The sequence below is a fragment of the Pseudophryne corroboree genome, chromosome 11 (assembly GCF_028390025.1).
Source record: "Pseudophryne corroboree isolate aPseCor3 chromosome 11, aPseCor3.hap2, whole genome shotgun sequence".
Lineage (NCBI taxonomy): Eukaryota > Metazoa > Chordata > Amphibia > Anura > Myobatrachidae > Pseudophryne > Pseudophryne corroboree.
The window spans coordinates 103,625,643-103,641,759 of NC_086454.1; positions in this window are offsets into that span (position 1 = coordinate 103,625,643).

Sequence of the window (16,117 nt, forward strand, 5' to 3'; positions counted from 1 at the left end):
CATAATTGTATACTAGTATCCAATCCATCCATCTCCATTGTTTACCTGAGGTGCCTTTTAGTTCTGCCTATAAAATATGGGAGAACAAAAAAGTTGAGGTTCCAAAATTAGGGAAAGATCAAGATCCACTTCCACCTCGTGCTGAAGCTGCTGCCACTAGTCATGGCCGAGACGATGAAATGCCAGCAACGTCGTCTGCCAAGGCCGATGCCCAATGTCATAGTACAGAGCATGTCAAATCCAAAACACCAAATATCAGAAAAAAAAGGACTCCAAAACCTAAAATAAAATTGTCGGAGGAGAAGCGTAAACTTGCCAATATGCCATTTACCACACGGAGTGGCAAGGAACGGCTGAGGCCCTGGCCTATGTTCATGGCTAGTGGTTCAGCTTCACATGAGGATGGAAGCACTCAGCCTCTCGCTAGAAAACTGAAAAGACTCAAGCTGGCAAAAGCACCGCAAAGAACTGTGCGTTCTTTGAAATCCCAAATCCACAAGGAGAGTCCAATTGTGTCGTTTGCGATGCCTGACCTTCCCAACACTGGACGTGAAGAGCATGCGCCTTCCACTATTTGCATGCCCCCTGCAAGTGCTGGAAGGAGCACCCGCAGTCCAGTTCCTGATAGTCAGATTGAAGATGTCAGTGTTGAAGTACACCAGGATGAGGAGGATATGGGTGTTGCTGGCGCTGGGGAGGAAATTGACCAGGAGGATTCTGATGGTGAGGTGGTTTGTTTAAGTCAGGCACCCGGGGAGACACCTGTTGTCCGTGGGAGGAATATGGCCGTTGACATGCCAGGTGAAAATACCAAAAAAATCAGCTCTTCGGTGTGGAGGTATTTCACCAGAAATGCGGACAACAGGTGTCAAGCCGTGTGTTCCCTTTGTCAAGCTGTAATAAGTAGGGGTAAGGACGTTAACCACCTCGGAACATCCTCCCTTATACGTCACCTGCAGCGCATTCATAATAAGTCAGTGACAAGTTCAAAAACTTTGGGTGACAGCGGAAGCAGTCCACTGACCAGTAAATCCCTTCCTCTTGTAACCAAGCTCACGCAAACCACCCCACCAACTCCCTCAGTGTCAATTTCCTCCTTCCCCAGGAATGCCAATAGTCCTGCAGGCCATGTCACTGGCAAGTCTGACGAGTCCTCTCCTGCCTGGGATTCCTCCGATGCATCCTTGCGTGTAACGCCTACTGCTGCTGGCGCTGCTGTTGTTGCCGCTGGGAGTCGATGGTCATCCCAGAGGGGAAGTCGTAAGCCCACTTGTACTACTTCCAGTAAGCAATTGACTGTTCAACAGTCCTTTGCGAGGAAGATGAAATATCACAGCAGTCATCCTACTGCAAAGCGGATAACTGAGTCCTTGACAACTATGTTGGTGTTAGACGTGCGTCCGGTATCCGCCGTTAGTTCACAGGGAACTAGACAATTTATTGAGGCAGTGTGCCCCCGTTACCAAATACCATCTAGGTTCCACTTCTCTAGGCAGGCGATACCGAGAATGTACACGGACGTCAGAAAAAGACTCACCAGTGTCCTAAAAAATGCAGTTGTACCCAATGTCCACTTAACCACGGACATGTGGACAAGTGGAGCAGGGCAGAGTCAGGACTATATGACTGTGACAGCCCACTGGGTAGATGTATGGACTCCCGCCGCAAGAACAGCAGCGGCGGCACCAGTAGCAGCATCTCGCAAACGCCAACTCTTTCCTAGGCAGGCTACGCTTTGTATCACCGCTTTCCAGAATACGCACACAGCTGAAAACCTCTTACGGCAACTGAGGAAGATCATCGCGGAATGGCTTACCCCAATTGGACTCTCCTGTGGATTTGTGGCATCGGACAACGCCAGCAATATTGTGTGTGCATTAAATATGGGCAAATTCCAGCACGTCCCATGTTTTGCACATACCTTGAATTTGGTGGTGCAGAATTTTTTAAAAAACGACAGGGGCGTGCAAGAGATGCTGTCGGTGGCCAGAAAAATTGCGGGACACTTTCGGCGTACAGGCACCACGTACAGAAGACTGGAGCACCACCAAAAACGACTGAACCTGCCCTGCCATCATCTGAAGCAAGAAGTGGTAACGAGGTGGAATTCAACCCTCTATATGCTTCAGAGGTTGGAGGAGCAGCAAAAGGCCATTCAAGCCTATACAATTGAGCACGATATAGGAGATGGAATGCACCTGTCTCAAGTGCAGTGGAGAATGATTTCAACGTTGTGCAAGGTTCTGATGCCCTTTGAACTTGCCACACGTGAAGTCAGTTCAGACACTGCCAGCCTGAGTCAGGTCATTCCCCTCATCAGGCTTTTGCAGAAGAAGCTGGAGGCATTGAAGAAGGAGCTAACACGGAGCGATTCCGCTAGGCATGTGGGACTTGTGGATGCAGCCCTTAATTCGCTTAACAAGGATTCACGGGTGGTCAATCTGTTGAAATCAGAGCACTACATTTTGGCCACCGTGCTCGATCCTAGATTTAAAGCCTACCTTGGATCTCTCTTTCCGGCAGACACAGGTCTGCTGGGGTTGAAAGACCTGCTGGTGACAAAATTGTCAAGTCAAGCGGAACGCGACCTGTCAACATCTCCTCCTTCACATTCTCCCGCAACTGGGGGTGCGAGGAAAAGGCTCAGAATTCCGAGCCCACCCGCTGGCGGTGATGCAGGGCAGTCTGGAGCGACTGCTGATGCTGACATCTGGTCCGGACTGAAGGACCTGACAACGATTACGGACATGTCGTCTACTGTCACTGCATATGATTCTCTCAACATTGATAGAATGGTGGAGGATTATATGAGTGACCGCATCCAAGTAGGCACGTCACACAGTCCGTACTTATACTGGCAGGAAAAAGAGGCAATTTGGAGGCCCTTGCACAAACTGGCTTTATTCTACCTAAGTTGCCCTCCCACAAGTGTGTACTCCGAAAGAGTGTTTAGTGCCGCCGCTCACCTTGTCGGCAATCGGCGTACGAGGTTACATCCAGAAAATGTGGAGAAGATGATGTTCATTAAAATGAATTATAATCAATTCCTCCGCGGAGACATTGACCAGCAGCAATTGCCTCCACAAAGTACACAGGGAGCTGAGATGGTGGATTCCAGTGGGGACGAATTGATAATCTGTGAGGAGGGGGATGTACACGGTGATATATCGGAGGGTGAAGATGAGGTGGACATCTTGCCTCTGTAGAGCCAGTTTGTGCAAGGAGAGATTAATTGCTTCTTTTTTGGGGGGGGTCCAAACCAACCCGTCATATCAGTCACAGTCGTGTGGCAGACCCTGTCACTGAAATGATGGGTTGGTTAAAGTGTGCATGTCCTGTTTTGTTTATACAACATAAGGGTGGGTGGGAGGGCCCAAGGATAATTCCATCTTGCACCTCTTTTTTCTTTTCTTTTTCTTTGCATCATGTGCTGATTGGGGAGGGTTTTTTGGAAGGGACATCCTGCGTGACACTGCAGTGCCACTCCTAGATGGGCCCGGTGTTTGTGTCGGCCACTAGGGTCGCTTATCTTTCTCACACAGTCAGCTACCTCATTGCGCCTCTTTTTTTCTTTGCGTCATGTGCTGTTTGGGGAGGGTTTTTTGGAAGGGCCATCCTGCGTGACACTGCAGTGCCACTCCTAGATGGGCCCGGTGTTTGTGTCGGCCACTAGGGTCGCTAATCTTACTCACACAGCTACCTCATTGCGCCTCTTTTTTTCTTTGCGTCATGTGCTGTTTGGGGAGGGTTTTTTGGAAGGGACATCCTGCGTGACACTGCAGTGCCACTCCTAGATGGGCCCGGTGTTTGTGTCGGCCACTAGGGTCGCTTATCTTACTCACACAGCGACCTCGGTGCAAATTTTAGGACTAAAAATAATATTGTGAGGTGTGATGTGTTCAGAATAGGCTGAAAATGAGTGTAAATTATGTTTTTTGAGGTTAATAATACTTTGGGATCAAAATTACCTGCAGTGCCACTCCTAGATGGGCCCGGTGTTTGTGTCGGCCACTAGGGTCGCTTATCTTTCTCACACAGCTACCTCATTGCGCCTCTTTTTTTCTTTGCGTCATGTGCTGTTTGGGGAGGGTTTTTTGGAAGGGACATCCTGCGTGACACTGCAGTGCCACTCCTAGATGGGCCCGGTGTTTGTGTCGGCCACTAGGGTCGCTTATCTTTCTCACACAGTCAGCTACCTCATTGCGCCTCTTTTTTTCTTTGCGTCATGTGCTGTTTGGGGAGGGTTTTTTGGAAGGGACATCCTGCGTGACACTGCAGTGCCACTCCTAGATGGGCCCGGTGTTTGTGTCGGCCACTAGGGTCGCTTATCTTACTCACACAGCGACCTCGGTGCAAATTTTAGGACTAAAAATAATATTGTGAGGTGTGATGTGTTCAGAATAGGCTGAAAATGAGTGTAAATTATGTTTTTTGAGGTTAATAATACTTTGGGATCAAAATTACCCCCAAATTCTATGATTTAAGCTGTTTTTTAGGGTTTTTTGAAAAAAACACCCGAATCCAAAACACACCCGAATCCGACAAAAAAAATTCGGTGAGGTTTTGCCAAAACGCGGTCGAACCCAAAACACGGCCGCGGAACCGAACCCAAAACCAAAACACAAAACCCGAAAAATTTCCGGCGCTCATCTCTAATCTCTGGCCGCACGTGCATTCCAATAAATAAATCACCATAGTGGAGTTGCAGTTGATGAAAGATTTAATGGTATACTCTCTTGTGTTGTCGCTGTTAGAGAATGTTTTTCTGTTTCTATGGACTAGTTTGCAAATTATGCATTTGCCGCATTTATAACTTCCTTGACATTTCAATGTCGACGCAGGCTTTGTCGTTTTCAAAAGACTTGGTGCTAAGATTTCTTTCAGGTTATTGCTTTTTCTATATACAATCTGTGGTTGAGGGGGGAGAATATCTTTAAGAATAGGATCCATCATAAGTATGTTCCAATGTTTACTCAGTGATTGTTTGATGGCTGTTTCATGACAACTATAGGTTGTGACAAAAGGGATGAATGGCCGTTGAAGCGCCTGATTATTTTTAATTTGGGCATTCTGTGTTGAATTTTTCCTGGTTTTTTCCAGGGCTTTTGAAATAATTTCTTCTGGATACTCCCTTTCTGCAAATCTCCTGGCGTACAGTTGTAGTTGGCAGTCCTGGTCTTCCTTTTGGCTGCAGTTTCTTTTTATCCGATGGAATTGTGAATATGGGATATTTTGCTTCCAATTTTTTTGGTGACAGCTTTTATAGTGCAGGTAGCTGTTTGTGTCAACCTTTTTCACGAAGTTGCAAGTGGTGATTTCTGTTTCTTTTGATGACAGTACTAGATCCAGGAATTCGATCTTCTCTTTGTTATGTTTTTCTGTGAATTTTAGATTGTATTGGTTTAAGGATATCTTCTGAAAGAAGTCCAGGAACGAGGAATCTGTCCCTTCCCAGATGATCAGTATATCATCAATATACCTTTTGTAGATCACCAGTTGGTCGGCAAATGCATTATTCGAAAAGATGTTTTCTTCTTCCCAGCTGCCCATTAGGAGGTTGGCAAAGCTGGGGGCAAATATAGTCCCCATGGCTGTTCCACGTGTTTGTAGGTAAAAAGACTCTTTGAATTTAAAATAATTGTGACTCAGAATGAATCTGATAAAATCACAAATGGCTTTTTTGTGTACAGTAGTTAAACCAGTATCCCTATCCAGGAATTTTTTACAAGCAGTAATTCCAGTTTCGTGTACAATGCATGTGTACAAGCTTTCTACGTCGATCGTAACCCACAAGTAGTTTTCTTTCCAAGTGATATTTTTTACAGTTTCCAGTACACTGTTGGTGTCCTTTAGGTAGGAAGGTAATTCGATTACATATTTTTTCAAGAAGAGGTCAATGTATTCAGATAAATGTGAAGTTAGGGAGTCAATGCCCGCGATAATTGGTCTGCCCGGGGGATTTGTCATATTTTTATGTATCTTAGGAAGATAATAAAACATTGGAATAATTGGAGATGTTATCATCAAAAACTGGTACTCTTCTTTCTCCAGGACAGAGCAGTGTAGGTAATGTATCAGCAAAATTCTCAGGTCTTCAGTGTACTGTTGTGTGGGGTCTTGAGATAGTTGTTTATAGGAGTTGATGTCACTTAGGAGACGAGTAGCTTCTTTCTCATACGCTGATCTGTCTAAAATGACTACTCCTCCTCCTTTATCAGCCTGCTTGATCACAATTTCAGGGTTGGTCTTCAGGTTTTTCAGGGCTTGTTTCTCATGATTCTTCAAATTATTCTGTTTTATGGGTGGAAGGTCTTGCTCACATAGGTCTTTCTTAACTAAGTCTTGAAATATGGCAATATGGTGTCCTTTGGATTCCAGCGGATAATATTTTGATTTTCTTTTTAAGCCTGATTTTGATTCAGGAATAGGGTTCTTGTCCGTTTCCTTTTTTGCGAAATGTCTTTTCAGTGTGAGGTTTCTAGTAAATTTGTTAAGGTCTATGAAGGTGTTGAACTTGTTCATCTGATTTGATGGTGCGAATTTTAATCCTTTACTCAATAATGAATTTTCAGATTCGTTAAGTTTGTGTTACGAAAGGTTAAAAATTCCATTGGACGTATTTTCTAGTTCTGTTGGTATTTTCTTTTCGCGTTTTGTCCGCCCGCTGCCTCGGGTGCCTCTTCTTCTACGAAGGTCCTTTTTTATTGGTGATGGTTTCTTGAACTGTTCTCGAAAGAATGTTTTCTTTTGTGACTCTGGGTTGGTGGTATATGGATCGGGGGATAAAAAATCCGAGTCACTGTTTGACTCCTGTCGTTGAAGGGCAGTAAATCTGTTGGTCATAGTGAGTCTCTTATGTTGCGGTGTATATGTTCTCTGTATTCCCAGATTTTGTCTCATTCTGGGTTGGCGTGGTGTAATTTTCCAGCCTCGCTGTCTTGGATCTTGGTAAATCGGATTTTTTTCCGTTCTGTTGGTGATAAATCTACTCCAATTTTTTACTCTATTGTTGAGATAATCCTGTTTATCTCGTTGGAATTTCTTCTCCTTCCCTTTTATGACTTCTTCTTCGATTTTTTCAAGTTTCTTAGTGAGGGTCAGATCATTAGCCTTAAAAATTTCTTTATCTTTGTGGGGTAGCAAGAGTGTTTCTTTCAGTAGTAGTTCCTCTTCCAATTTCTGGAGAGTCTTAGATTTTTCAGAAATAATCAATTTCATTAAATTAGTGGAACACTCGTGTAGGATTTTATCCCAGCTGGATATAAATTCCTGATCTTCAATACCAAAAGTGGGGTTTTTTTGTATCCGGAGACCCCTAGGAACTCTATTGGCTGCAATATAGTGTTCTAGTCCTTTTATTTCCCACCAACTTTTAATTTCTTTGGTTAATAATCTCTCTGTTTCCCAAAACAATTCGTCTATGTCATCTGTTTGTTTGCCCGGCTGTTGGGCTGTTTGATTGTCTTCATTGAAGATTCTTTGGCACAGATTATTTCTTTTATCAAGGCCTCTATGCTTCAACATGGCAGGGAAAGTCTAGGGAATAACCGGCAGCTAAACAGTAATAAGTGATTTATGTATAACAATAGAGGATAGCGCCTAGGTAAATTCAGTAAGACCCCCTAAAACAAAGGGATATAATGACTATATGGTCAGGCCTAACACTCCTTACGAGTACGTAAGTGGCAGCTTTTAAACAATATAAAGATAAATATTAAAAAATGAAGTATATAAAAGCGCCTAATAGTGTTGGTGAATCACTCCTCGTGAAAAAATTGTGATAATAAAACAGACAAAGTATAGCAACTTAGCTGCGGATGTTTCTGGTAGATGACTCTTAAAAACCGGACATGTAAAGGAGAGATAAAATAGACATAGTGTGTACTGTTTTTAGATTTCCACAGGTGTTTTTTTTTTTTTAAAACAATTTATAGGAACTATGCAGGTTCCAAATTTATAGTAGAAACTATGTTTAGTTAAAAACAATAGTTTAATAGACACACTCCTGCCAAAACATGCAGGTTACATATATAGATAAAACAGTACACAAATTTTAAAGGACATATATAGCAGCTGATTCAGTTCTAAAAATGCAGGTATTACTCGTACAATATTAAAAAGTATAGCAGGCTTATCTGTCCACAAATATGGGTATTGGATTAGATTTCATCCATGAATGCAAGTATCAAACGTACAAGATAAAAGGTAAAAACATGGCTTATCTGTCCACGGATAGGAAGTCAAAAGGGGTGGGCATCCAGTCCCTGTCCCAACGCGTTTCGTCCTAATGTGAGGACTTCTTCAAGGGGATGACATGCTGTGGGAGTCCTGGGATTTTTATCCTAAAATATGAGGTCACATGTAAGGAAGTGATCTCACTTCCTGTGTGTCCTTCCGGATTTTAGTGGAGTATGGAGAGTTAAATATATATCTCTTATGTAGTCTAACGATAGCGAGGAAATTGTAATTGGAACATATATAAAGCCCTGGAAAAAACCAGGAAAAATTCAACACAGAATGCCCAAATTAAAAATAATCAGGCGCTTCAACGGCCATTCATCCCTTTTGTCACAACCTATAGTTGTCATGAAACAGCCATCAAACAATCACTGAGTAAACATTGGAACATACTTATGATGGATCCTATTCTTAAAGATATTCTCCCCCCTCAACCACAGATTGTATATAGAAAAAGCAATAACCTGAAAGAAATCTTAGCACCAAGTCTTTTGAAAACGACAAAGCCTGCGTCGACATTGAAATGTCAAGGAAGTTATAAATGCGGCAAATGCATAATTTGCAAACTAGTCCATAGAAACAGAAAAACATTCTCTAACAGCGACAACACAAGAGAGTATACCATTAAATCTTTCATCAACTGCAACTCCACTATGGTGATTTATTTATTGGAATGCACGTGCGGCCAGAGATATGTCGGAAAAACTAAAAGATGTTTAAAAATACGCATCCAAGAACATGTAAGAAATATAAAAAATAAAATTTCAACGCACGTGATTTATAGACATTTCGAAGAAGTGCACAACTCCAACCCCGATAACCTCACTTTTAAAGGTATTGAAAATGTGACCTTGGGTGAAAGGGGCGGAGATATCTTGAATAAATTGTCACAAAGAGAAATGTTTTGGATTTTCGAGCTGAAAACTATGTCACCCCTAGGATTCAACGAGGGATTCGAAATTGCTCCTTTTCTTTAAAAACCCTCACCTCTCCCCCCTCCCCGGCTCCCTCTTTTTTACATCACTCATATGGCACTTTATCCTCACTTTTAAATTATATATTTTTAAATAATTTAATTATTAATTAATTAACACGGTTTCCTTATTAATTCTTAATTAATCACTTTTGAGCATAACCAACACTATTAAACTATATATATGTATATAAGGTTTTATTAAGCTTCTATGAACATTTGCGTTCCAACATTCACAGATTAAATTCATTCATCAAAGATGGCCGTGCGTTCCAACAACAGGATATGACGTCGGCGGAAATGAAATGTCCGTTTTCTGTTATACCTATCAGGCCGGAAGTGACGTCGCGCTACAGCGTTTCATGTAAAACAACAGATTACTGAACATTGAGCCATAATGAACTTATCCTGTGTCTCTACTAAAAACTGCGCCGTCTCTCCCGTCCATTATGACCTGAACTGAACATTACCGATAACGGAAATGACGCGATGCGTTCCACAGCGACAACTGGAAGTGACGCTTTTGCGTTCCAAACATCGTTCAACCCGTTTAAACTCCTTTTCGAAACATCTGTTTTATCCATTATAAATATATATATGTTCCAATTACAATTTCCTCGCTATCGTTAGACTACATAAGAGATATATATTTAACTCTCCATACTCCACTAAAATCCGGAAGGACACACAGGAAGTGAGATCACTTCCTTACATGTGACCTCATATTTTAGGATAAAAATCCCAGGACTCCCACAGCATGTCATCCCCTTGAAGAAGTCCTCACATTAGGATGAAACGCGTTGGGACAGGGACTGGATGCCCACCCCTTTTGACTTCCTATCCGTGGACAGATAAGCCATGTTTTTACCTTTTATCTTGTACGTTTGATACTTGCATTCATGGATGAAATCTAATCCAATACCCATATTTGTGGACAGATAAGCCTGCTATACTTTTTAATATTGTACGAGTAATACCTGCATTTTTAGAACTGAATCAGCTGCTATATATGTCCTTTAAAATTTGTGTACTGTTTTATCTATATATGTAACCTGCATGTTTTGGCAGGAGTGTGTCTATTAAACTATTGTTTTTAACTAAACATAGTTTCTACTATAAATTTGGAACCTGCATAGTTCCTATAAATTGTTTTTTAAAAAAAAACACCTGTGGAAATCTAAAAACAGTACACACTATGTCTATTTTATCTCTCCTTTACATGTCCGGTTTTTAAGAGTCATCTACCAGAAACATCCGCAGCTAAGTTGCTATACTTTGTCTGTTTTATTATCACAATTTTTTCACGAGGAGTGATTCACCAACACTATTAGGCGCTTTTATATACTTCATTTTTTAATATTTATCTTTATATTGTTTAAAAGCTGCCACTTACGTACTCGTAAGGAGTGTTAGGCCTGACCATATAGTCATTATATCCCTTTGTTTTAGGGGGTCTTACTGAATTTACCTAGGCGCTCTCCTCTATTGTTATACATAAATCACTTATTACTGTTTAGCTGCCGGTTATTCCCTAGACTTTCCCTGCCATGTTGAAGCATAGAGGCCTTGATAAAAGAAATAATCTGTGCCAAAGAATCTTCAATGAAGACAATCAAACAGCCCAACAGCCGGGCAAACAAACAGATGACATAGACGAATTGTTTTGGGAAACAGAGAGATTATTAACCAAAGAAATTAAAAGTTGGTGGGAAATAAAAGGACTAGAACACTATATTGCAGCCAATAGAGTTCCTAGGGGTCTCCGGATACAAAAAAAACCCACTTTTGGTATTGAAGATCAGGAATTTATATCCAGCTGGGATAAAATCCTACACGAGTGTTCCACTAATTTAATGAAATTGATTATTTCTGAAAAATCTAAGACTCTCCAGAAATTGGAAGAGGAACTACTACTGAAAGAAACACTCTTGCTACCCCACAAAGATAAAGAAATTTTTAAGGCTAATGATCTGACCCTCACTAAGAAACTTGAAAAAATCGAAGAAGAAGTCATAAAAGGGAAGGAGAAGAAATTCCAACGAGATAAACAGGATTATCTCAACAATAGAGTAAAAAATTGGAGTAGATTTATCACCAACAGAACGGAAAAAAATCCGATTTACCAAGATCCAAGACAGCGAGGCTGGAAAATTACACCACGCCAACCCAGAATGAGACAAAATCTGGGAATACAGAGAACATATACACCGCAACATAAGAGACTCACTATGACCAACAGATTTACTGCCCTTCAACGACAGGAGTCAAACAGTGACTCGGATTTTTTATCCCCCGATCCATATACCACCAACCCAGAGTCACAAAAGAAAACATTCTTTCGAGAACGGTTCAAGAAACCATCACCAATAAAAAGGACCTTCGTAGAAGAAGAGGCACCCGAGGCAGCGGGCGGACAAAACGCGAAAAGAAAATACCAACAGAACTAGAAAATACGTCCAATGGAATTTTTAACCTTTCGCAACACAAACTTAACGAATCTGAAAATTCATTATTGAGTAAAGGATTAAAATTCGCACCATCAAATCAGATGAACAAGTTCAACACCTTCATAGACCTTAACAAATTTACTAGAAACCTCACACTGAAAAGACATTTCGCAAAATAGGAAATGGACAAGAACCCTATTCCTGAATCAAAATCAGGCTTAAAAAGAAAATCAAAATATTATCCGCTGGAATCCAAAGGACACCATATTGCCATATTTCAAGACTTAGTTAAGAAAGACCTATGTGAGCAAGACCTTCCACCCATAAAACAGAATAATTTGAAGAATCATGAGAAGCAAGCCCTGAAAAACCTGAAGACCAACCCTGAAATTGTGATCAAGCAGGCTGATAAAGGAGGAGGAGTAGTCATTTTAGACAGATCAGCGTATGAGAAAGAAGCTACTCGTCTCCTAAGTGACATCAACTCCTATAAACAACTATCTCAAGACCCCACACAACAGTACACTGAAGACCTGAGAATTTTGCTGATACATTACCTACACTGCTCTGTCCTGGAGAAAGAAGAGTACCAGTTTTTGATGATAACATCTCCAATTATTCCAATTTTTTATTATCTTCCTAAGATACATAAAAATATGACAAATCCCCCGGGCAGACCAATTATCGCGGGCATTGACTCCCTAACTTCACATTTATCTGAATACATTGACCTCTTCTTGAAAAAATATGTAATCGAATTACCTTCCTACCTAAAGGACACCAACAGTGTACTGGAAACTGTAAAAAATATCACTTGGAAAGAAAACTACTTGTGGGTTACGATCGACGTAGAAAGCTTGTACACATGCATTGTACACGAAACTGGAATTACTGCTTGTAAAAAATTCCTGGATAGGGATACTGGTTTAACTACTGTACACAAAAAAGCCATTTGTGATTTTATCAGATTCATTCTGAGTCACAATTATTTTAAATTCAAAGAGTCTTTTTACCTACAAACACGTGGAACAGCCATGGGGACTATATTTGCCCCCAGCTTTGCCAACCTCCTAATGGGCAGCTGGGAAGAAGAAAACATCTTTTCGAATAATGCATTTGCCGACCAACTGGTGATCTACAAAAGGTATATTGATGATATACTGATCATCTGGGAAGGGACAGATTCCTCGTTCCTGGACTTCTTTCAGAAGATATCCTTAAACCAATACAATCTAAAATTCACAGAAAAACATAACAAAGAGAAGATCGAATTCCTGGATCTAGTACTGTCATCAAAAGAAACAGAAATCACCACTTGCAACTTCGTGAAAAAGGTTGACACAAACAGCTACCTGCACTATAAAAGCTGTCACCAAAAAAATTGGAAGCAAAATATCCCATATTCACAATTCCATCGGATAAAAAGAAACTGCAGCCAAAAGGAAGACCAGGACTGCCAACTACAACTGTACGCCATGAGATTTGCAGAAAGGGAGTATCCAGAAGAAATTATTTCAAAAGCCCTGGAAAAAAACAGGAAAAATTCAACACAGAATGCCCAAATTAAAAATAATCAGGCGCTTCAACGGCCATTCATCCCTTTTGTCACAACCTATAGTTGTCATGAAACAGCCATCAAACAATCACTGAGTAAACATTGGAACATACTTATGATGGATCCTATTCTTAAAGATATTCTCCCCCCTCAACCACAGATTGTATATAGAAAAAGCAATAACCTGAAAGAAATCTTAGCACCAAGTCTTTTGAAAACGACAAAGCCTGCGTCGACATTGAAATGTCAAGGAAGTTATAAATGCGGCAAATGCATAATTTGCAAACTAGTCCATAGAAACAGAAAAACATTCTCTAACAGCGACAACACAAGAGAGTATACCATTAAATCTTTCATCAACTGCAACTCCACTATGGTGATTTATTTATTGGAATGCACGTGCGGCCAGAGATATGTCGGAAAAACTAAAAGATGTTTAAAAATACGCATCCAAGAACATGTAAGAAATATAAAAAATAAAATTTCAACGCACGTGATTTATAGACATTTCGAAGAAGTGCACAACTCCAACCCCGATAACCTCACTTTTAAAGGTATTGAAAATGTGACCTTGGGTGAAAGGGGCGGAGATATCTTGAATAAATTGTCACAAAGAGAAATGTTTTGGATTTTCGAGCTGAAAACTATGTCACCCCTAGGATTCAACGAGGGATTCGAAATTGCTCCTTTTCTTTAAAAACCCTCACCTCTCCCCCCTCCCCGGCTCCCTCTTTTTTACATCACTCATATGGCACTTTATCCTCACTTTTAAATTATATATTTTTAAATAATTTAATTATTAATTAATTAACACGGTTTCCTTATTAATTCTTAATTAATCACTTTTGAGCATAACCAACACTATTAAACTATATATATGTATATAAGGTTTTATTAAGCTTCTATGAACATTTGCGTTCCAACATTCACAGATTAAATTCATTCATCAAAGATGGCCGTGCGTTCCAACAACAGGATATGACGTCGGCGGAAATGAAATGTCCGTTTTCTGTTATACCTATCAGGCCGGAAGTGACGTCGCGCTACAGCGTTTCATGTAAAACAACAGATTACTGAACATTGAGCCATAATGAACTTATCCTGTGTCTCTACTAAAAACTGCGCCGTCTCTCCCGTCCATTATGACCTGAACTGAACATTACCGATAACGGAAATGACGCGATGCGTTCCACAGCGACAACCGGAAGTGACGCTTTTGCGTTCCAAACATCGTTCAACCCGTTTAAACTCCTTTTCGAAACATCTGTTTTATCCATTATATATATATATATGTGTTAGGGTCTCCGGCCCTGTGCTGCCACGTCGTCATGGCAACCGGGAGACAAGTGCTAGTGGAGTAACCTGAGCGCAGCTGATACTCCGGTTCGGGTCTTTTGCTGTGCAGTGGTTATAGGCTCTGTGCACGGCAGGGGATCCGGTGCTGGTTTTTGTGCTCACAGTCTGTGATGTCTGAGTGGGGCGTGGACAGCACCTGCTTTAAAAGGCCTCTTTTCAGGGTAAGCAGATGCTGCTGAATCTTTGTTGGTTAGTCAGTTCATGAACGTTAGCCAGTACTGTGTAGCTTTGTATTTGTTTGTTGCTTACTGCAAATAGGCCTGGGAATTTGGTATTACACTCTGCCAATCCAGACCTAGCAGTAAGACTGGAGTCAGTCGTTTAGCTTGCTGGGGTTCTGTTACTACCCTGTGAACTTAGCAAGTTTGCGGCTGTATTCTAAGACTTGCCTGTCTAATCCTGTCTCACTGTGCTAGGTGTCAGGGGTCAGTTTAGTGGCAGTAAGCTAAAACCTGTGCACTGCAAGTGAGAATTTGGATTGTGGAGATTCTCCTTGTGTCTATCATTCCATCTCTGACCAAGGAGTTTACTGCCACACCCGTTGGTAACCCTTTAGGGTTTTGCTGTTGCCCTTAGCAACAGCATTTCGGGTACTCTACGTATTAAAACACAACATCTTGCTTTTTCCATCTTAGCAGTTCTAATACAAGGGAGATACCCAGTTCCTTAGCCTCTGGGCTTCTCTGTTCACTTTGTGTGTATTTTGTTACCCTATCACCTTCTGTGTACGTTATGTCATATCCCCCAGTTTGTCTGTGAGTCCATCTGTTTTGCATAACAGTTCAAACACCAGTACATTCCTGCAGACACTGGAGTGCATAACAGTTCTGACACCAGTACTTTCCTGCTGGCACTGGTGTGCATAACATATTCAGCAGCCTAATACTCCTGTTGAAATTTTGTGGGAATATGGAGCATACCCCTCAAAATACGTTGCAACAGGTGGTCGATCAGGTGCAGGTCCTGACTCGACAATTTAATGATTTGTCCATTAAAATGCACACCTCCCAGGCTGCTGGCGGAGCTCCCGCAGCAGCAGCACCTGCAGGGGTTAAGGAGCCGAAAGTAAATCTCCCGGATCGTTTTTCTGGAGATCGCTCGCAGTTCTTTTGTTTCAAGGAGAGCTGCAAGCTATACTTCCGGCTTAGGCCTCAGTCTTCTGGGTCGGAGATTCAGCGGGTGGGCATAGTGATTTCCTTGCTACAAGGAGACCCACAGGTCTGGGCATATGGGTTGCAGCCTGACTGTCCGTCGCTTAAAAGTGTTGATGCTTTTTTTACGGCACTGGGCATGTTGTATGATGACCCTGACAAGACGGCCTCAGCCGAGGCTCAGATTTCGATCCTTAAGCAAGGGCGCAGGCCAGTTGAGGTTTACTGTACGGAGTTTCGGAGGTTGGCCCATGATACCCAGTGGAATGACCCAGCCCTGAGACACCAGTACCAAAGAGGTCTTTCTAACCAGATAAAGGACCAACTGGTACAATATCCCTTGCCTGATAGCTTGGATCAGCTCATGCAGTTATCCATCCGGGTGGATAGACGGCTG